At 44.6% G+C, this 24,289-nt stretch overlaps 1 long non-coding RNA gene across 2 annotated transcripts in view; it reads right to left on the minus strand.

Annotated features, from left to right (window-relative positions):
* Positions 1 to 2,226: 2,226 nt before the first annotated feature.
* The window catches only part of LOC121868985, a 46,724-nt gene continuing 24,661 nt past the window's right edge, over positions 2,227 to 24,289 (minus strand). For both annotated transcript variants that reach the window (XR_006089487.1, XR_006089486.1), the window contains exon 3: positions 2,227 to 2,255. This is a non-coding gene — a long non-coding RNA (uncharacterized LOC121868985). The remainder of the gene's footprint in view (positions 2,256 to 24,289) is intronic.

Consider the following 24,289-nt stretch of genomic DNA (forward strand, 5'->3'; position numbering starts at 1 on the left):
CAAAGTGTCTCTTTGGATATTTTTTCTTGCGGTTGCCCCAAGGAACACTTATGCTAAGTGGGACCTTTGCACTATGAAATGCAGTGGTCACCTTTTTTTTAGCCCTTCCCCCATTATACTCATGTTTTTCAATTCCACTTTAATTTATGCATATATAAATAAAATAAAATAAACTGAAAAAATAATAAATAAATAAAATTAATAAATATTGAAATGATAACCGTGGTAACATTATGAGATGTTCTTATTACCACCATGGTATTATACTATTCCAGATGTTACTAAATGTTACATAATACTTCCTTGAGATAAATGTATAGTATATATCAGGTGCCTAAAAGAGAGCTCAGGTTCTCAACTGGCTCAGCCATGTTAATATTGTTATTATTATCCACTCTGTATCTGTGTTTTTATGGCTAAATAAACTGTTTCAATTCAATTCAAGTCTACTATAGTACAGCACAGAGTAATTGTTATTTCATGTTTATGTCTATTTATTTATTTTATTTCAGGTTTATTATATTGACTTATTCCCATCATCATATCATTCATTTTATAGGATCTGTACTAATCATCAGTGTCATCATAACAAGGAGATCCAGGATGAATGTTGATTATTCAGATATTCATACAGCAGAGATGGTTGTGTGGTCCTCATTTAAACTGAAATACTGTAGGCCTAACCAGCCGTCGCCAAATGCACTTTTGACAAACTTCTCACTGCTTTCACAAAGACAATCACCTCCCACACAATACACACCCATGCTCTTCATATTTGATATTGTATAGTTTATATATTATATTTTCTTTATGTCTAAGTCACATTAGAGTATTGGAATGATTTGGCCACAACTTTTATAGTTTCATTATATGTAACAATGGCACCAAGCATTACGCTCTCCCTCCCTCCCCCACACTCTAAGGCGGGGTGGGCAGCGGGAAAGAACATTGGGTTTCGAGGAAAAAAACGGCCCCAATCGAAAACGGCCCAAACCAGAAAGTCCCCACCCTGTAACCTAAACGTCCCCACCCTGTAACCAAAACGGCCCCGCCCTGTAACCAAAACGGCTCCGCCCCGTAACCAAAACGTCCCCACCCTGTAACCAAAACGGCCCCACCCTGTAACCAAAACGTCCCCACCCTGTAACCAAAACGGCCCCACCCTGTAACCAAAACGGCCCCACCGTGTGACCAAAACGGCCTAACTCTAACCTAACCTAACCAAAACTGAGCAAGATAGCAGCCATGTTGACAGTCTGAGCTGCTATGATTGACTGACGAACGGAAGCGGGTCAGAGTGAAACGCTGGCTGGGTAACTAACCAGAAGTGGCAACAGTCAAATGTAAGCGATGTAAACATTGGACCAAACAACCAGTTGCCACTTCTGGTTAGTTACCAAGCCAACTCAGACTGTCAACATGGCTGCTATCATGCTCAGTTTTGGTTAAGTTAGGTTAGGTTAGGTTTGAGTTAGGCCGTTTTGGTCACACGGTGGGCAGTTTTGGTTAGAGTGGGGCCGTTCTGGTTTGGGCCGTTTTCTCCTGTTACCGAACATAGTGACCCCTGCTACTAGTAGTAGTACACAAGCTCCCTTGCTCCCCATGCAACCCGTAGTGCAATCTGCAGAGAGGCGAGGGCCGCGTTGTTTAAACCCTCTTAGTTTAAAGGATATATGTACATAATGTTGCTATATGTGTGCGTATAACTATTTATATGTACTGTATTTTGCACACTCCAGGAACCGGTTGCAAGACTCGCAGATTTTGCTTTCTCGCAGGGTCCATTTTACCTAACCCTTTTCTCTCGTTTTTAAGTTCTCTTTAACTGTTACATTATGTCTCTCTCTCTCTCTCTCTCTCTCTCTCTCTCTCTCTCTCTCTCTCTCTCTCTCTCTCTCTCTCTCTCTCTCTCTCTCTCGTACCATCAATAAAATGTTTACCCCTCAACTACAAAACAAAAATTCAATTATCAATCACCTTTAAGAAAAATGGTGTCAGATTTTACCCTGAGACATTATTTTTTTCCGTGTAAGGTAAAAACTTAGGAAAATCAATTTACTTATAATTACCTCAAAATCGTAAGGTAATTTATCCAATCACTATGACAAAATCAGCTTCGAATCGTAAGACACTTTCTCCAAAAATACTTTAATAAATCACAAGGTAGCAAAAGAAACTTAGGATAAAATCACCTGAGAATCGTAAGGTAATTTCTTCAATCTACCTACCGCGCCCATGTGACTGCTTCAGTATGGCTGTAAGGCAAAATAATAATAGTAATGAGAATTAAAAAAAGAAGCTAAATGTTAACACTAATACATATAAAGTTAGTAGACGTAGTATAAATAATACAAATACTAATGATAACACTACTAACGATAATAATGCTACAAAAATACTACTGGGAAGAATATTATTTATTAGATATTTGAAGATAGTAATAATGGTAATTGCACTAAAATTAAAATTAATTATACTAATGATGAGCATAATAACTAAGACAGCATTAATGGCAAACTGAGTAATAAGGATAATTACTACTACTACTACTACTACTACTACTACTACTACACCTAATAATAATAATAATAATAATAATAATAATAGAAATAATGATACACAAACAGATGTAATAATTAGTGTTAACAACAACAGGCGAGCCTCGGTGATTACATAACTCCGCCAACTGTTGACAAAATACTGAACTTTCCACACCATTAACGAATCACACAACAGGGTCAGGACATTCAGCCAATCACACAACAGCGCCAGAACACCCAACCAATAAGAACAACAAGTCATAGTAGTTACAGGTTGTATCTCTGGCCTTCCAGTATGACTGTATCTTCAGACAAGCTTAACTGAGTTGCGTAATTATTTATCTGCGGGTTCCTGCCGTTGATGACGTTATCTTGCTGGGTCAACACCACAACTTTCTCTTATAGACAAAGCTGTTCTTCCAGTGGTTGAATATTCCCGCATCGCTTTCCCATTGGTTGAATTTCTTTTCAGTTCAGTATTTTGCCCATTGGTTGAATTTCTTTTCAGTTCAGTATTTTGCCAAAAGATGGTGCGGACATGTTGGCTTCACTATAAATAGTGTTATTAAAATAATGTTTTATGAGAAAGGTCATTGTGAAGAAATAATAATAATAATAATAATAATAAAACTTCGTTATTAAATGACAACCACACATGACACCTACCTGCCCGTGAAAGATAAATATGTTACACCTTGGACCCTTCTCATGACAAACACGTCACTTTACATGATATCTGCTTATGATACGACTATGAAACCGGACAGATGACACTGCTTATGACACCTACCCATGACGAACTGGAAACACCAAAGTATGTTGTTAAAAAGATGTGAGGGAAAGACTGAGACACACACACACACGCACACACACACTACATCCTTGACCATCGAAGGGTCAAGACGTACCTGGCGCTCCTCTCGGAGCAGCCAGGTCAACTGTTAAGTTGGCCCATACCAACCCCCTCCCCTGAACCACTTCTCCCCACCGGAGTATCAACAGGTTCTCTCCAGAAATTACAATTTCATTTGGGAAAGGAATGGAACCAGTGTTAAACAGAGGTGAACATTGGTGAACAGTGCTTGAGTCAGTGAGAACAACTCAACAGTAAAAGTCGTATTCAAGTTAACCTTCACACAGTGAGGTCCCAGGTACCCAGTGATAACGGCCCGTGAGACCCAACAACCGGCGATGTGTTAATCCGTCTACGATAGGAAGGCCTGGGGCCACACCTCACTCATATAACACCATCTGTGAGGGAATTACTACACCACGTCAAGTCCCTCATAACACCATCTGTGAGGGAATTACTACACCACGTGATGCCCCTCATAACACCATCTGTGAGGGAATTACTACACCACGTCAGGTCCCTCATAACACCATCTGTGAGGGAATTACTACACCACGTCAGGCCCCTCATAACACCATCTGTGAGGGAATTACTACACCACGTCAGGTCCCTCATAACACCATCTGTGAGGGAATTCGTACACCACGTGATGCCCCTCATAACACCATCTGTGAGGGAGTTACTACACCACGTGAGACCCCTCGTAACACCATCTATGAGGGAACTACTACACCACGTGAGGCCCCTCATAACACCATCTGTGGGGGAATTACTACACGTGAGGCCCCTCATAACACCATCTGTGAGGGAATTACTACACCACATCAGGTCCCTCCTACCACCATCTGGGAGAGAGTTACTACACTACGTGTTTGCTGTTCAACACCTACATTAATCTGAATGTTCACTGTATGTTCCTTTACCTTTCTCTAATGAAGGCTTTTGTTAAACCACCAATGTATGTAATAAGTCATTTATGTCCAATGTATATTTTCAGCCTTCGGGCTGCAGAACTTTTTCAATAAACCGTTAATTATTATTATTATTATTATTATTATTATTATTATTACTTCCTTCAGCCTCCATGGCCTCTTGACCATGGAGACAGCTGGCAGTCTGGTTTGTCAGGCCTTCCCTTTTCCCATCTCCTCCTCCCCATCTGGATTTATGAACATCCTCCCACCAACAGTACAGTGCAAAGATTGAAGATTAACCCACAACTGATATACGAAAGTGACATTTTCAACTCGAAAGGAAGAAACAACTGTTAGAGAGACAATCAAGACTTAGCCGCCAATGTTGACCTGACACACCCAGCCCGCGGTACACTCGCCACCCCCAACACTGGATAAGAAGCCAAGAAACACTCCAAACAACACCAGGAGAGAAATGAGGACTCCCTACTCCACCCAGGTGAGGAACCATGAATTCCTAACTACATCATATGAGGAACAAGAACCATCTCCAACACCGTGTGAGAGCTGGAGGACCTACCCGGACCACGTGGTACATCTGTAGCTGTCGTGAGGTAGTGGCTTAGCAGTCAAGTACAACGCCATCAAGACAGTGGGAAGGACTTTGTTGGCGCTGACATCAGGTCACAAGAATGTCTACAGACCAGCTCCCACAGTACCAGATCTAAAGTAAATCTATATGTTGACTCTGTTTCTTATGTTTACGTATTGAAAGATTTTGTCATTCAAGTGACCCACTCCCCGATTTCACCATATGTTACTTATCATCTCTGTTCATTGTATATTTTCAGCCTTTGGGCTGCCATGTTATCTTAATAAACTGTTAATTATTATTATTATTATTATTATTATTATTATTATTATTATTATTATTACACACAAACGCGACCCATTGCTATCACCCAAAATCCAGCTTAATCTGCGAAAGTTTTGTTTTTGACTGGGCTTATGCTGATATTGCAGGTGCCATAGTTGCTCATCAATTTGACAAATGAAAACTTCTTCCACCATGCACTGTCTTGTCAGCTTTCTTGACTACATATATCGCCATCTGGTAAAACGAAAGACGTCTGTGGTTGTCGCCTTCATCGACTTCACCAATGCATTCGACCTAGTCGACCACAATTTAATCATAAATAAGCCATCGACCTCGGGTTCCGAAGAAGTCTTATACCGTGGCTTACAGACTTCCTCAATGACCGACGCTTCCGAGGGGCTGTCTCCACCGTTCAGTCGCTCACCTGGGACAGATCTGCTTCCACATGCTCATCAATGATGCTCTAAGAGAAACTACCACCCGCTGGAAATATGTCGACGACGCTACCATTGGGATCAGTGTGAACAACTCGGCTCCCTACTACACCGTCCTCCAGAATAGATTGAACAGTCTCCAAAATTGGGTCACCAACAACCATGACACCACCAACCATACCTAGACCATGGTTATGCACATCAACCTCTCCTCTGACCTTGTCCCACCTCCTGCCATTACTTTGGGTCTATCACACTCCAGGTTGTAGACTCCACCAAACTACTCAGCGTCAGTATAGATTACAAACTAAATTGGAAAACACACGTCAGTACAACTGTCAAATCCTCCAGTTTTCGTCTCCACCTTCTCCGCCGTCTCAAGTCCCTCAGAGTTCCCGCACCTGAGCATCTCGCTGCTTCCTCAACATTCATACTTCCCAAGCTCACTTATGCTTCCCCTGCCTGGTCTTCCTCCTTAAATGCCACACAACTGAAACACGTAGAAAAAGTGCAGAAGAGGGCATGTAAGATTATTCTCTCACCCTCCTACTCCACATATCTAGAAGCGCTCAACACACTAACCCTCTCGGCTCTCTCTGTTCATCTTCAAAATTGGGGACAAGCTTCTGCATCATCCTAGACACCAACTCCTGCTTCGACCCGAGATCCCTCGTCCAAGAATTGCTGTTCTATACCAAAACTGCATCCAGTGCATACGAGCACGTGCTGATCGCTATAAGAACAGCCCACTCCTAACCAGTGTAAAAATCAACAACTCGTAGTCAACCAGTGTGTTCACTCACAACCAAAATTACCTTTTTGAACCGTTACTACAGTATGTTGAAATGACTTGGAGTATACCCTTCTCCTAACCTTGTTCTTATATATCATATTTGTATGACTTATGTTTCTTGTATATTATTTCACAATCAAGTGATCCATTCGCCAATTATGTAACTATATGTTCAGCCTTTTGGCTCCCTTGTTCTTTCAATACACCGTTAATTATTATTATTATTATTATTATTATTATTATTATTATTATTATTATTATTATTATTATTATTATTATTATTATTATTGCTATCATTATTATTATACACACACACACACAAACACACACACACACACACACACACACACACACGTATGCACACACACTACTACTACTACTTTGCTGTCACTCGGAATCGAGTATGACGATTAACCAGCTATTATATTATGATATGAGTTATTAAGGATGTCACCTTCGTTGGTGAGCTCTGAGGAGACTAGAGAGGCCGATACGGGACAGCAGATTCGTACACATATGTTGCACGTGTAGAGGGATACATCTAGTGCCTTGGTATGCAGTCAGGCTAACTCGAAAGTATTGATACCTTCTCGTGAGGTGCTCTTCCAAGCGTTATGGTGTGGAATAATAGTCTCCCAGGTGAAGGGGTCAATTTGGTACTTTTTCAGTTTTGTCTTAAGACAATCTTTATACCTTTTCAGTTGCCCGCCAGCGTTACGTTTACTATTCTTTAGGTGACTGTAAAGTAGCTGCTTTGGCAGTCTAACTGTCGTCTATGCGGATAACATTGCCAGTCCAACGTAGTTGTTTATAGATAATGATAGCCTAGATGCTCCTACAGTTGTTGTCAGTGAAATTACTGGCATTTGTTCTCCTGTCTTCCCAGCGAATTCGTAGGATGGAACGTAGACTACGTTGGTGAAAGTTTTCCAGTGCCTTGAGGTACCTCCTGTATATGACCCATATTTCCCTGCTATATAGGAGGGTGGGGAGGACCACTGCTCGATATACGTGCAACTTTACAGATAATTTCAGCTCCCTACAGTTGAAGACGGGTACGGAGTTTGCCAAAGGCTTGATATGCACATCTGTCTGATCCCATGATAAATTTCTTCATCAATGACAGTGGTGGTGGACAGGTGGGAGCCAAGGTACTGGAAGTGGGGCACATGAGAGAGGGTAGTACCGTTAAGCTGGATGGATGGTAGAAGTGTGGCTGAACCAGGGGGAAGCTGAAAGAGAATCTAAGTCATACGTAGACTCACCTCAAGGCCGAAGTGTGCATACGCATCTACGTAGGTGTTTAGGATCTCCTGTAGGTCACGTTCAGTGTGAGCGACACGGGTGAGATTGTCTGCATACTGAAGTTCAGTAATCGTAGCTGTAAACACATTTGTTCCTGCCTGGAGTCGTCTTATGCTGAAAAGACCCTTCATCCGGTACTGGATGTCCACCCTACTGGCTAAATTAGCACTGGCACGAGTTAGGAAGGCAGCCAAGAAAATGGAAAAGAGAGTTGGTGCCAGTACACATCCTTGTTTTACCCCTGTTTGGATAGGGAAAACTCAGATTGGGTGCCATTGTGCAGGACAATGCCGTTCATGCCATCTTGGAGGTAAATTTTGGTGGGCAGCCAAAACGGCTGAGGGTCCGCCAATGGACTTCTCTGTTGACTGAGACAAAGGCCTTGGTTAAGCCCATGAAGGCCATGTATAGCTCATGACGCTGTTCTCCGCACTTTTCCTGTATCTGGCGGGCAGCAAAGATCATGTCAATGGTGCCACGTGATGTTCTAAAGCCACATCGAGATTTTAAGAGGAAGTTTTTGCCCTCTGAAAGAAGTCTGTTTAGGAGGACCCGGGCAATAAGCTCGCCAGCTACGGACAGCAGCAAGATCCTGCCGTAGTTGCCACAGTCTAACTGGTCACCCCTGTTCTTATAAATATTGACGATGAAGGCATCTTTATGAGCTTGGGGAATTTTCTCCTTTTCCCATATATTCTCGAGGAGAGAGTGAAGTCAGTTAGTAAGCAGAGGTCCTCCTGCTTTTTATACCTCGGTTGGGATTCCATCAGGCCCTGAGGCTTTGTTATTCTTCATCTGTTTGAGGGCAGTAGCTACCTCATCTAGGGATGGAGGATAGCTGGGGTGGGTAAGCTTTGGATGATAAGGGACCTGCTGGGTAGTCGAGACATCCACATCAGTGTTCCAATTGAGCAGGAAATGGTACTGCTCTTTTTTCCAGAACTGAAGGATGAGTTATTTGTCTTTATTTAGGGAGTTACCATCGGAGGAGTGGAGGGGAGCTGCGCCATGAGTGATTGGCCCACAAAATGTTTTAGTGGAATTGAAAAATCCGATAATCTTGTATTGATCTGCAAGTTTTTGCATTTCACATGCTTTATTTTTAAACCAGTCTTTCTTTTGATTGCAAAGTTTGCGCTGGGGCGCCAATTTCTTCTTGCGGAAGGTATCAACTTTGGTCTGAGACTGAGGGTTGTTCTTCCAGTTAATTAAGGCAGCACGTTTATCATGGGACGATTACATTGATTTCCAGATCATTTTCATCAAACCAGTACTGGTGTATTCTCTCCATCAGGCTGAGGGTCTCTCTGCAGGTTTTTGTCAAGATAGTGTCTAGAATACCCCATTCAGCACTAGGATTTGGGTTGTTCGTTGTTGGTTTGAGCTTCAGCCCATGTTCGACCTGCTCTCTAAAAGCATGTGCTAACGCTGGATCCTACAGAAGAGGAGTGTTATAACCTGTTTAAGAGGTTTGTTGCCCTCGCCATTTTGGGGAAACGTGAAGTGAGAGCTTGGCCCTGACGAGCCAATGATCAGTGTCGCAGTGGGCTGAGCTACGCATGGCTCAGGTGATGAAGACATCTCGGCGATTTGTTTCTCTGATAATGATGTATTCAATGAGATTCCAGTGTTTCGATTGTCGGTGTTGCCACGAACCCTTGAACTTGTCAGTTTGCCTAAACGAGGTTTTGGTGATATTGAGGTTGTGTGCCGCACACTTGCTGAGGAGGAGTAGGCCGATGGGATTACACTTGCCTAGTCCATTTCTCCCTATGATTCCTTGCCAAATGTCAGCATCTATGCCAACTCTGGCATTGGATTCACTTAGAAGCATGACCTTATTTTCTCTAGGGGCAGAGGTTAGACTCTGTCAAGGTCGGCATAAAAAGCCTCCTTGATGTCATCCTCTGCATCCAGTGTTGGGGCGTATGCATTTATGAAGAAGGCATGACATGAGTTATTAAGTGGGACTCTGAGCGTCATGAGGCGCTCGTTGATCCCAACAGGGATTTCAGTTAGCCTTTGTAGGATGCATTGGCAGATGGCAAAGTCAACTCAATGAATGCTGTTTCTCTCCACAGCAGGCTCACACTTCGAGAAGAAGGTATAGCTAGACCCCCGTTCTGTAAGTCGTAAGTCAACCCTCGTCTGCAAGCCGGGACTCACTAATAGCTGCTTTGTCGAAGTTATACCTAGCCAGCTCTTATGCTACAAGGGCGGTTCTTCTTTCTGGACGTTCATTTGTGCTAGTATCCAGAAGGGTCCTGACATTTCATGCAGTGACCATAAGAGGCCATGTTTAGAGCACCTTTTCTAGCTCCCTCCCCCTGTGGGGTGAACAGAGTGGCTCCTTGAATGGGCTGCTCACTCGCACTGACAGGACCGTAATGCACTGCTGTCTAAGTCCCAGTGCATAAACGACCAGCGCAACAAGGCATACTACACCAACAACCGCCTGTACAAAAGTCTACGTAACCTTGTCATCAGGGTAATCAAGTCGGCCAAGAAGACATATTATCCCAGGAAAGTGCACAGCCTCAAGGAAGTCGGCATCGGTCAGTGATACTCCAAGGTAAAAGATCTCTGTGGTCTCAACCGTCAGTCTCCCACACTTCCTTTCATCTCACATTTACCTAGTGAGGAGGCAGCTGAGATAATTAATAACCATTTTGCTACCATATGTCATACCTTACCCAGTCTTGACCTCACTCTCCTCCCGGCTTACTTACCTTCCCCCTCCCCCCCCCCTCCCAGTGTTCAACCATTTGAAATCGCCAACAAACTCCTGAAATTTAAATCCAAATGCTCCACGATCCCAATTGACTTCCCAATCAAAATATACAAGGAGTTTGCAGTCGAACTTGCCACCCCCCTCTGTTCTATTATTAATACATCCCTCAGACAAAGCAAATGCCCTTATGAATGGAAAACCGCATTTGTCAACCCCATCCCCAAGGTCACCACCCCACAGTCCCCTAACGACCTCAGGCCAGTTGCCATTACCCCCATACCCAGTCTACTCTGTGAAGACTTTGTTTTTGAGTGGGCATTTGCTAGAATCTATCAGTCAATTGATCCACAGCAATTTGGGAATATGAGGACCTCCACTATATCACACTCCTTAGTGAGCTTTCTGGATTTTCTGCACAAAAACCTGCAGAAACGTAAGACATCACTGGCCGTTGCCCTTGTTGACTTCAGGAAGGCCTTTGACCTTGTTGATCACTGCACTGTTACCAACAAGGCCACTTGCACTAGGGCTGCCCACCAACCTGGTCTCATGGCTCACTGATTTCTTGAGTGGACGTCGTCAGGCAGTGAGGTATCAGGGCTCGGTCTCCACATTCCAACACCTCACCTGCGGTGTTCCCCAGGGGACCAAGATGGGACCACTGTGCTTCCTCATCCTGATCAACGACGCTCTATCGGACACTCCTCACAGGTGGAAGTACGTGGATGACTGCACTGTGGGGGTTACAGTGTACAACACCACACCAGACTACTCATTGCTACAAGGCACCCTGGACAGGCTACAGGTATGGACGACGGAGAACAAGGTCACCATCAACCACACCAAAACCATAGTCAAGCACATCAATACCGCCACCACTCCAGTGCAAGCTCCAGCAGTCACAGTGGGTGCCCACCCTCTCCAGTTAGTGCAGTCTGCCAAACTCCTGGGTGTAACTATAGACAACAAACTGTACTGGAAGGCCCATGTAAATAACACAGTCAAGGCAGCCTCGTACCGACTCTACATGCTATGACGACTTAGGTCACTTGGGACACCCACGACAGAGCTGAGGACTATCTACAACGCCTTTATTCTCCCAAACTAATGTATGCGTCACCAGCCTGGTCGTCTTCTTTCAACTCCACCCAACAATGTCGGCTAGAGAAGGTACAGAAAAGGGCCTGCAGAATCATGCTCGGCACAGAATACTCCGGCTACATCAAAGCTCTTTCCACCCTGGAAATACCATCCCTCAGTGACCTCCACCACCAAGCACTGGCAAGGTTTGGCAGTGAACTAATGCACCACCCTCATCATCGCCACCTCCTGCCACCGGCAGCCCCCCACCCACCTGGCGCAGTCTGCCACTACAACAAAATTCAGCCCATAAGAGCCCGCACCGATAGATATAAGAATAGCACCCTCCCATCTATTGTTAAAATAATAAACAACTCCTGAATTATGTACTGTACAGCCCTGTAAATGTATTCAACGCATATTATATCATTACGTCTAAATCAAATGTAAGTCTGTATATTTTCAGCCACAGGCTGCAACGCTATTAGTAAACCGTTTATTATTATTATTATTATTATTATTATTATTATTATTATATATGCCACCCACGTGCAGAGCTGTGATTAGAGACTCCCGACTATCATCTCTGCCTGTCTCCGTCGCCACTCGTCTTTCGCCATAGGACTTTTCGGGATATAAGGATTTTGATGATAAGAAGTATGATGAGCTGGATGATGGCTGCTCATGAGTTGATTTATTTGGTGAGGCAGGAGCGCAAGCTGCAACCACACATCTTGGCCCTCATTTCTCCTGATCCAGTGGTGCAATTGTTGCAACGACTGGGGGGAGGGAAAGTTGCAATGGACTGCCGATAGCCTTGTTTGCTGGGTTTCGCCTCATTAGCCTGAACATCATACATTTCCCTCGTCCACTGGTGTAGTTGTTGGGTTCCTATGGTCGTCACCTCTTCCACCTATACCGCCGTTGGGGTCTTGTTGCAGCTCTGTAAGCATGTCTGCCTGATGCGGGCCTCCACCTCAGATTTTTCGTTCGGGGGTTCACTCCCGTAGCCTTATACCTACCAAGGTTAATCAGCAAGGCAGTGGGTCAGTGGTTGGTAGGCTCCTGGATGTTTCCACATACCAGTAGGCCTGTGCGCCGTCCCTCTGGGACTCACTGCTGCTCGGAGATCCCCAGCTCGTTTACCCTGGCCCTCCGAGGCACCCAGTTACTGCGTGTTGCCATAAGGAGGCACAGCAGGAGTCTTGATGGTGAAGAGGCTGTGTGCTGGCAGAGGAGGACTTATGCAAGTTGTTTCTCTGTTTGTCATGAGGGCTAGCCAGTCGCGGTAGTTGAAAGCGAGATGAAAGTGGCGACAGGGACAGGCAGAGATGACTGCTGGAAGTCACTAGTCACAACTCTGCACATGGGCAGCATAAAGAAGATGGTCGTTTATGCACTGGGATATAGGCAGTAGTGCAATCCAGTTTTGTCTGTGCGACTGAGCAGCCCTTTCGAGGAGCCATTCTGCCTACCCCACATGGGGAGGGGGCTACAAAAAGGTGCCCTAAACACTGACATAATGCTGCCACACTAGACGTATTACACTACCCTGTGCACACACACACACACACACACGTGACCTCCACTATAAACATTAATCTGTATGTTTACTATGTTCCTTTACCTTTCTCTAATGAAGGCTTTTGTTAAACCACCAATGTCAATGTATGTAATAAGTCATTTATGTCCAATGTATATTTTCAGCCTTCGGGCTGCAGAACTTTTTCAGAACTTTTTCAATAAACCGTTAATTATTATTTATTTATTATTATTATTTACACCTACACACACACACACACACACACACAAGTACACACATACGTACACACATACTCACGCACATACACACACACATAAACAGACACTCATACAGAACACACACACACACACACACACAAGTACACACATACGTACACACATACTCACGCACATACACACACACATAAACAGACACTCATACAGAACACACACACACACACACACACATGTAACCAGTATAATTTACATACTGTATAATTTAGAGTAAGTAACTAATAACTTACAACCATGGATGTATAATTATGAATATTCATTATTCAATGACCTGTAGATGATAAAGGTTGTTCATAGGTTATAGCCTTATTTAACATCCCGCTGATGTTTTGTCCAGTCCGAGTGTCGCAGTATGATGCAACTCTCTCTCAGTAGTAAGTATTTCTTTAAACACTGAATAGATTGTTCATTTGTGGTAATTGGATACTTTGCTTCACACTTGCAATGCCTCAAGTATGTTAGATAGCTAAGTAATATATAGAAAATGGCACCGCCTGTTAAGAGTAATTCATGGGTTAAAGGGATCATTTTCCAGCCGGTTGTTTATACATGTTATGTAAACACCGCTGACTGTTGTTCTGCTTGGCATTCCATTACGTCCTCCTTCGAGAACCTTCTAGAAGCTTGACTCATATATCGTTCTGGTGGCGAGTGAAGGAATTACTCTCTACGGGCGGGCGGGGCAAAGCCAAGCCCTTTAGTAGTCTTGAACTGGACCCCTTTGTGTAAAGATCTACACCTGGACCACCTCAATACGGGCACTCCTAACACACAGCCTGCCTCAGTTTCTAGCGCGACCCACACCGAGAACTCTGTCAGTAATAGATCACGGGGCCAGTCTCATTAACTGTACAGTATTTAAACTTGTAAATATTACACTGTACATATACACCAATTTTGGGTATTATTATCCACTCCTTTTATGGCAGAAGTGACCGTTCTGTTGGACTAATAATTTTCGACAGTCTCAGGCATCTTACTGATATATGAACGGGACTCTAAATAACTACAAGCAAATTAATATTTAGTGAAACTGTATACTGACAAGTCTCACTCCTCACAGGCACACACACACACACACACACACACAATCCCCCCACTTCCTCTGTCCAAAACATGTCGCAGGAACCTTGAAAACGTAACCTATTTTACCTGTCTTGCCAAAATTGGTCATCGAGTGAATGAGCATGTAGGGGAAGGGGGGGGGGCGAGCAAGGGGATGGGAGTTGGGGTAGTGGTGGAGCCTCTCCAGCAAGGTACGGGTGATGGTGGTGGTAAGGACGGTAGTCGGAGTGGTAATTGTGGGGTGAAGGTGGTTGTAGTAGGGGTAGTGGTAGTAATGGTTATGGCAGAGGTGGTGGCCTGGTATAGTAGTGGTGGTAATAGGGGTGGTGGTAGTATTTGTGGTGGTAACAGTGGTGGTGGTGGTGGTGATGGTAATGGGGGTGGTGGTGGTGGTAATGGGGGTGGTGGTGGTGGTAATAGTAGTGGGTGGTAATAGGAGTGGTGATAGTAGTAGTGGTGGTAATAGTGGTGTTAATAGCGGTGGTATGCTGGTGTGTCATGGATTTTCTATTGTAAAGTCTAAGTGTGGATTATATGAAATAAAGATTATAATATATTGTGTTTCTTACCGTAGAGTTCGATACCTTCACACTGGTTACTTACCGGAGATTATGGTGAAAAAATAAGAATAAAAATAAATTAGAGCGAGAAAAGGAAAAGGTTATGTTAATCTACACCGCGAAGATGCCGGAAAACCAGCTTTTTTAAGTGAGACAGATTGTATGAGTGTGGAAATACAGAAGAAGGCAGAGCATTCCACAGTTTGGCTGTGTGAGGAAAGAAGGATGTGCTATAACGGGTTATTCTCGTGTGACCGACATCCACAGAGAAATGGTGGGCACCGCGGGCAAGAAGGTGTGTTACAAGCCCACCGAACATTGCCCGTTAAAGTACCTGTAAAAGAGAGAGAGTGAAGCAAAATTGTGGCGAAGAGAAAGGGAAGAAATATTGTTAACTAAAGGAGGGGAATTAATAAGACGAAATGCCTTTGATTCCACCCTATCTAAAAGTTGGACAGCAGAAGAGCCACTGAAAACATAATAAATCCATTTTCTCCAGGTCTAAAATATAAATACCCATCCACATATTTGGCCAAATCCCCTTCACTCTGCTCACAATTTTACTTTGAAATAAAATTACTTTAAAAATCATACAATTTAGAACAAAAAACATCCCTTCTCTTGGTGACTGTATGAGGCTACTCATCGTCATTGTCGCTGTCTTCACTCCAGGCATGATCTGACAGATCCTCTTCATCCAAAAAATACTTGAGGGAGTTACCAGATCTGTGTTACAATTCAGTGCAGAGAGGGACTTTGGAACGAGGCTGCCAGGAAAACACTGAGGTTGAGGTCTACTGGTGGTTGCCAACCAGTCACCAGGTGGAGTGTGTCTGTCCGCTCTCTGGCAACGTAGTTTGCATATTTGATGTGGAGTAAACTGGTCTTCTCAAGTTCTCACAGGGGAGAAGGGAAACTCGGATAATTTTTGTTTTCAAATTGTTGAATGTCGCTTCTGTCTTCCCTCCGCCGCAGCCGCACAATTTCAGGAAAGTTTTGGACCGGCATTCATTGACGTTGTTGTCTGAGTACCCATACATAGAGCAGATAAACCCTGTGCTTCCCTCAATGCCTACCTCTTTTGATGCTAAAGTCCAAAGATACTTGATGACATTGAAGTCCTCTTCTAACCGACCGAAAGGCTTCACCTTCCCTTTTTGGGAGAAAGCGGAAGTGAAGTCGCACCCAGTTAGGGCATAAAAACCAAGCAGGTCATCCGTTAGACCATCACGTTTTCTTCCAACCCTTCAACCAATTAAACACGTCTTCAAACCTACGATGGTTACCGGATCCAAAGTCTAAGATAAACTGTCCTCCCAATTCAGATCATCCCAACAAACCAAGAGGACCACAGATACATCTGTGTCCGATGAGCTGACAACTATATTCCCTTTTGGAATATGGGACACATGGCAGGTAACAATGGTGTCTGTTTCTTCCTGTTGGGCTTATAGATGAACAGGTTTTGCAATTTGAAATAAGTCATTTTCATTATTCTTGAGTTTAAGCATTTTTCCCGTGTAAAATGTATGCTGTTTTCCACCCGATAACAAATTCATACCAGCGTTTAATGCTTTCACTAATCACAAAACGGGAAAACTTTTCCCTGAGCGTAGCGTTTTTCAGAAGCTGGGCCCCTCTTTTGCGTTGGGTTTGATCAGGAACTGTGATGACAAATTTTTAATGAGTGGCTCCTCGAAGCTCTCTCGTAGTCTTTGATAGAAGGAGACTTGTTCTGGTCAAGGACGATATGGACTTCCACCCCACTAAACGAACAGGCCTTGATCAATACATCTTGTACCAGTGTCCCATATAAAACTTTGTTGTACTATAGGACGGTCTTATGTAGGACGATTCCACAGCTCACGTCTGTCGCTTTGATGTTTAGGAGATTATCGCTGTTTAGGGTTTCAGTTTGACGACTCTCCAACACCTTGGTTTATGCGGTTTTGTCAGTTTTCAAGGGTGTGCCGTCAGTCTATGCTTGCGACAAAAGTGCAACAGTAATTGGGTACGTTAGCAAGTGACGGAGGTTCATGATCTTGCTTGTTTTTGTTGCGATGGTGACAATCTCGCCAATAACACCCCCTCCCTCCTCACCTGCATTTTTCACCCTTAGTCATTCGAGAAGGATTAGCATTTTCTGCTGCAAAATTCGTCATCTTCACTCGTGGTATGTTTTTAGGAATCGCGACTCACTCGAGCATTCGGCCTCAAAAATCTCTCTCATTTGCTTTCCTCTATGTAGAATTTCTAAGACTCTCCATCGCAATAGGAGTTCATCTGAGCTGGAGGGAATCGTAAAAGAATTGCAGGCGCTTCTCGTTGTCTCTATGAGATTCTTGATATCACTGTTGTCCTTTCTCATTCTCAACAACTGAATTTGTTTTGCCGAATGTTCCCCAGACTGGAGGCCAACATTCTCTCTAAACTCAGAGAGGGTCATGCCTCGCTGTGTTATGTTCACTGCCCACCTTCTTAATGCACTTTATGAGTTCTGAAAGGATGCGATGCCTCTCACTGGAGATGCAGCGTCCCGATTCACCGTAGTAGTCAATCAGACAGAAGAAATATATCAAGGAATTGTGGGTTTAATGATGGAAGCATTAAATTTGGCACATGCTTTGAGGAGGGCAGGGTAAGCATTTTGGGTTATAGCGCCATCTCAGACCTGTCATGTGAGTGCTGTGACAGCCATTTTTAATAGCGATTATTATTAAATACAGTTCCCTACATATTAGCATAGATTTGCTAACAGTTTGGATTCAGAATATAGGTAACCAGTATTATTACATTTTATTTATTTTGACAAATAATAAACATCTTGAATGAGCTTATGAGTCAGTTTTTTATCATGTAAAATTAAATTGCTGTGCTTTATGAATTGCAAATATTTTCTAAAGCAACAAAAGGTCAATAACATTAACACTTGTTTTTAACACCATTCACCATAAACTTGGAACAGTATTAAACTGAAACAGACATCTCTCATAGGTTCGAATCCTCAGAGGCGACCGGAATGCCTTTATCACATATTATCATCATCGGGTGCGACAAACCGGCCACCTGTCCATTAAATTACTTGAGCTAAACCCGGCTCAGTCTTTCGAACCCTTTCCTACCTCACTCATACAAGAAAAGGCGTAATTGATAGAAAAAAATCATTACTGTTGTGTTATTAGATTAACTGCACAAAATAACAAAATGACTAATAATTTGGCATAAATCAGCTAATAATCAAATATTGGGACATCTCAGCAAAGAGCAGTACACTGTAGAGCAGCCTTCACTCATTTGCATTGCCCCCTGCATCCTTTCTTGCAGCCACAACGAAGTAGTTCCTGGCAGACGTGAGAAGCATCGGGAAGAGCTGTCCACTTCACTTCCCAACCTCCATCTTCTTTTTGCGTCCAAACCCATTCACCAAGGGATGGAAGCGAGGGAACAGCTACCAACATCTGTGCCCAGATATAACCTGCTTGGTAAACAGCTCTCTTAGTATGCTCCAAAAGTGCAGCCTGTGCTGGGGGAAGGCAATCCATAAATCTGCCTTTTTGAGAAAACAGCTACTTACGGACCTCGTTCATCCCCACTGCACTGCTAGCACGATCAGAGAGGAGCACAACAAAGCACTCCAGTACCCTCAGTACCGTGAAAGGACCCCTGAGCAGTATTTTAACTTGGGTTGTGGTCAATATTATCTATAGCTGCAGTAGTGAAGAGTCCTCCTTTAAGCTTAGGAGGGCACACAGCTTTCTCCATCTCAAAATATCGGCAGATGTCATTTCCCAAATGTGTGGAGAAGCCTAGCACTCTATTATAAGAGATGCATAATCCCAGCTTAAACAGGGCATCCACTAATTCCTTCTTGCGAGTTTTAGTAGGAATCAGTAACCCTAGATAGACAGAAAGAGGTGTTTTCCTTTTCTGCCCATTCTGAGAGTGCTTGAGTTACCTTCTCGGCAGCGCACAAAACAGATGAACATCAATAACTGTGCCAGTGTCATTGTTCCCTGAGGTACTGGTGAGTAACTTGATTGGGTTTTCATGTTAGGACCATACAAGATCATAGAAACCAAAGCCACCAGGGAGTTTAGAACTGATTATTCTTGGCCTTGGCTGTCGAAGGTAACAGTGAATGAGGTCTCCATCTTGAACCTGTCTCTTCTAACAATGCTGGCAGTCCGTGTAAGATGAATGGCATCATTGTCAGCATCATGGTCACATGCCTTCCTCAGTGCGGGTCCAACATTCTCATTAAAAACAAGAAAGACACCATGCCCTTCTTTATGAGCTTGTAGGACTGGAAAATATGTAAGGATCCTATTTTTCAAATCGGTTGAAAACACACGCCTGGATATACTTGTTCCTAGCTGTTCCAGTCTGGTGGTGTACATTCGAGTGAGATCTGCAAGTTATAATACTCTTACAGCTTTAGTGTCTGTATGAGCATCTTCAATGTAAGAGACAAGCTCAGCTAGTGCTATACCTTGATTAATGAAGGTATTATCTGGCTTTGTTCTAAAAAGACACCAAACACTGGACAAGGTCCTTGGCCTTCTGAACTATGAGATCTCCTGCACTCAACTTGTCCAGGAGATGTTGATCCTGTAATTGTAAAGCACATTTTCTGACTCGGGCATCAAGTTCAAATGTCGAAGCGTGATACCATGAATTTGTATCTTTGGCAGGTTGATAACAAAAGAGGCACACATTCTGTCTCACAAGCACTGTTCATTAGACTCTGACGGGTGAATTTCTTCATCTTGGGAGAATCAGAACTTCCTTATAAATGGCCTTTTCTCTTTTCTGCTCGATGAAGTTTGGTATTTTTATACTCTAGTCTACAACTATCATGCCATTTGGTATTGTGGCTTGCAAGTGTGTCCTCAATGCCCTGGTCAACATCCAGTCGGGGTAAAAAAACTCAATGGCAAACAGTCTATCTTCTTGAAACCAAAGAGATTTTCTGCAAATGGTTTGTACCCTGCTCCTCCTGTGTTACGTTTTGATTGTGCTGGACAAATAAGTGCTTCACTGGACAACTTTTGACAAAGCACACATTTGTCCCTGTCAGTTTCTGTAGCAGCTGATGTGCCAGGCTGCTGGAGATCTGCTATTTCATATATTTTGGAGATTGCCTTTCAGTTTAAGTGACTATCTGGAAACAGAAAAAATGTAACTGTCAAACCGTCTTTCGCCATCTAACCTAATCTAACCTAACCTAACCTAATTATAAAGAAGCTTAGGAAACATCTAGCAGCCTTCCCTTAAAGAAACATATGAAGAAATCAGCAAGATGTGGAAGACCATAGCATAGAAGTAGACTCTCTCGTATAGGCTGGCGGCCATTTTGTTAAATGGCTACCATGGTCCTCAGGAAAATATTATGTAATGACCTTGTAGCTGAAAATACTTATAAATACATTATCTAATAGTGTTCCAATCACCCAAGCTTCTATCATTAATACCACAATTATACCACCAGTCTGCCTGACTACAGGTATAGGCTCAAGACACAAATCCACTGTCGACCTGGTATAGTTCTTCGTTCTTCGAACCAAAACATTCACCTGCTTTCAGAATCTCTTTGGCTTTTGGATCAATGCTGTACAATTTCTAAAGGAACAATGCTCCCCTAAGTGCGTCTGGCTTCTTCAAGGCAAACAACACATTAAGGACTCCTGGTAGGGTCTGCCTGCAGCTAACGATGTCATTACTCCTCACGACATGCTGCAGTGCATAATGAACTATCTTTGTCACATAGACATACAGTCAACAACAAAAATTTACTGCACCCTTACGGTGTTATACAACATGATACACCGGACCATGAATTCTAAACAGCACTAATTTACGAGGGTGATCCCTGTTAATTTATTTGTATTAACTATGTGCGATATACAGACTATATCGTATTGGTTACATACTGCATCATCACACACTCAGAAGTACCAGCCTAACTGTACTAACATGGCCACAGTTGCCTAGGTCGTCAGACCCAAGGGTGCACAACATTGTTAATGTACTTGGCCCAGTAAGCGGCAGCACCTCCGATCTTCCCATCAATTGTCTCCTGGAGGAAATTTTCGTTCCTGGAATACAGTTCCTGAAAGCAAGCATTATCCTTCACTGCCAGGTGCTGCCTGACGGATTCATAACTCCCAAACTCTGCCACGTAGATACTTTCCATCCAGGGGGTCAAACCTTTTGTGTTCCAAACTCAAAATGAACCGGCAGGGTCTTGATATACTACAACCACTACTACCACTAACCACAAACACTCTTATCAACACCAACACCACTACCCTTACCACTACCACTACCGCCACCACCAACCACTTCCTCTATCACCACAAACACCCTTACTAACACCAACACTACTGCCCAAACCACCACAACCACCACCACCGCCACCACCACCGCCACCACCTTCATCACCACCCTTACTATCATAACCACCACAACTACCAACACTACAACCACCACTACCACCGCCACATCTTACCACCATAACTACCACAACCACCTTTATCATTACTATCGTTCCTAATACCATCTCCTCTACCACACCTACTACCTACCTACTATCACCTCTATCACCACACTACCACAATCGCCATTACCCAAAACTAAAACCACAGCACCATCGGCACGGGAGGACCAGCAGCTAGTCACAGCGAGGCACAGCACGGCGCTCCCCTCACCAGGCCAGGAATGTCATGTGACACGGTCGAGGGCCAGCAGTACTACCCAGCCAACACCGCCATTTTATACCCACCAAAAATGCCCAGCCCTCACCTACTCTCACCTACTCTCACCTACTCTAACCTATTCTCCACCGCCCTCACCTACTCTCACACCCAATCCTCACCTATTCTCACCTGTCTCACCTGTCCTCACCTGCCCTCACCTACTCTCCTACTCTCACCTGCTCTCACCTACCCTCACCTGCCCTCACCTCTCTCACCCACCCTCACCTACCACCTACTCTCACCTACTATCACCTGCCCCCTGCCCTCACCTACCCTCACCTGCCCTCACCCGCCTGCCTACTCTCCACCTGTCCTCACCTATTCTCACCTGCCTCACCTGTCTCACCTGCCCTCTCTCTCACCTACCCTCACCTACACTCACCTGCCCTCCCCGCCCTCACCTACTCTCACCCGCCCTCACCTACTCTCACCTGCCCTCACCTATTCTCACCTGTCCTCACCTGCCCCTCACCTACTCACCTACCCTCACCTGCTCCTGCCCTCACCCGCCCTCAGCTTCTCTCACCCCACGCCTCACCTCTCTCACCCGCCTCTGCCTACTCTCACCCGCCCTCACTGCTCTCACCTGTCCTCAACTATTCTCACCTGTCCTCACCTGTCCTCACCTGCCCTCACCTACTCTCACCTACTCTCACCTACCTCCTCCTGCCCTCACCTACTCACCTATCCTCACCTACTCTCACCTACCCTCACTTACACTCACCTACTCTCACCTATCCTCACCTACACTCACCTGCCCTCACCTACCCTCCTGCCCTCACCTACACTCACCCGCCCTCACCTACTCTCACCTGCCCTCACCTGCTCTCACCTCTCACCTATCCTCACCTACTCACCTGCCCTCACCTACTCTCACCTACCCTCACCTACACTCACCCCACGCCCTCACCGACTCTCTACCCTCACCTGCCCTCACCTGCCTCACCTGCCCTCCTACTCTCACCTGTCCTCACCTACTATCACCTGCCCTCCTACCCTCACCTACACTCCACCTACCTCACCTGCCTCACCTACTCTCACCCTATCACTCACCTACACTCACCTGCCCTCACCTGCTCTCACCTACCTCACCTACTCTCACCTACCCCTCACCTGCCTCACCCGCCCTCACCTACTCTCACCTACCCTCACCTACTCCTGCCCTCCACCTACCTCACCTACCCTCCACCCGCCCTCCTACTCTCACCTACCCTCCTGCCTACACTCCTGCCCTCCACCCGCCCTCACCTACTCTAACCTGCCCTCACCTGCTGTCACCTGCCTCACCTACTCTCACTGCCTCACCTACACTCACACCTCACCTGCACTCACCTACCTCACATGCCTCACCTACTCTCACCTATCACCACCTACTCTCACCTACCCTCCTTTACTCACCTACCTCACCTGCCCTCACCTCTCTCACTTGCCCTCCTCACACTCACCTACCCTCACCTACCACTCACCTACCCTCACCTGCCCTCACCCTGCTCTCACCTGCTTTACCTGCTCTCACTACCCTCACTGCACTCACCTGCCCTCACCCCGCCCTCCTGCTCTCACCTCACCTGCTCTGCCTGCCCTCTGCACTCCCACCTACCCTCACCTACACTCACCTGCCCTCACCTGCCCTCCTCCCTCACCTACTCTCACCTACCCTCACCTGCCCCACCTGCCCTCACCTACACTCAGCCGCCCTCACCTACTCTCACCTACCCTCACCTACACTCCTGCCCTCACCTGCCCTCACCTACTCTCACCTGCACCTCACTACTCTCACCCGCCCTCACCTACTCTCACCTATCCTCACCTACTCTCACCTGCCCTCACCTACTCTCACCTGCCCCTCACCTCTCTCACCTGCCTCACCTACTCTCACATGCCCTCACCTACATTCACCTGCCTCACCTACTCTCACCTATCCTCACCTACTTTCACCCGCCCTCACCTGCCCTCACCTACACTCACCTACTCTCACCTATCCTCACCTGCCTTTCTAACCTCACTCGTCTCTATGATTATAAATCGTCTTTGGACGGTTTTGTTTATAACTTAACCTTCCCTAACCTGACCTCTTTTAATTTAACCTAAATTAACCTGACTTATTTTAACTTAATCTAACCTAACCTGACCTGTTTTGAAAGCAACCAATCTAACCTAACCCTAACCTGTTTTTAGCAATCACAACCTAACATGACCTGTTTTAACCTAACCTAGACTAATCTGACCTCTTTTAACTGTAGCAAACCAAACTTACCTAACTAACTTGCACCTAACCTTACCTGTCTTTACCTAACCAAGTTTCCCACTTTGACCTATCAAAGCTATTAAATTAAACTAACTTAGCTTAACGTTGCCAATCTCACTTAACCTATCCTAACATAACCTAACCTAACTGTCTCTCTTGACTTAACTTAACTTAGCAGACCAAACCTAAATTTTCTGTGATTTAACCGAACTAACCTATCCAACCATTATCTAAGATAGGTGTTGTCTTGTATCGAAGGTCAAATCCAGCCCAGTGATCAATGCTATTGTTGACCTTTGTCAGATACCTGCTAAACATT

Source organism: Homarus americanus, unplaced genomic scaffold (assembly GCF_018991925.1).
Source record: "Homarus americanus isolate GMGI-L3 unplaced genomic scaffold, GMGI_Hamer_2.0 scaffold24694, whole genome shotgun sequence".
NCBI classification, from domain to species: Eukaryota; Metazoa; Arthropoda; class Malacostraca; order Decapoda; family Nephropidae; genus Homarus; species Homarus americanus.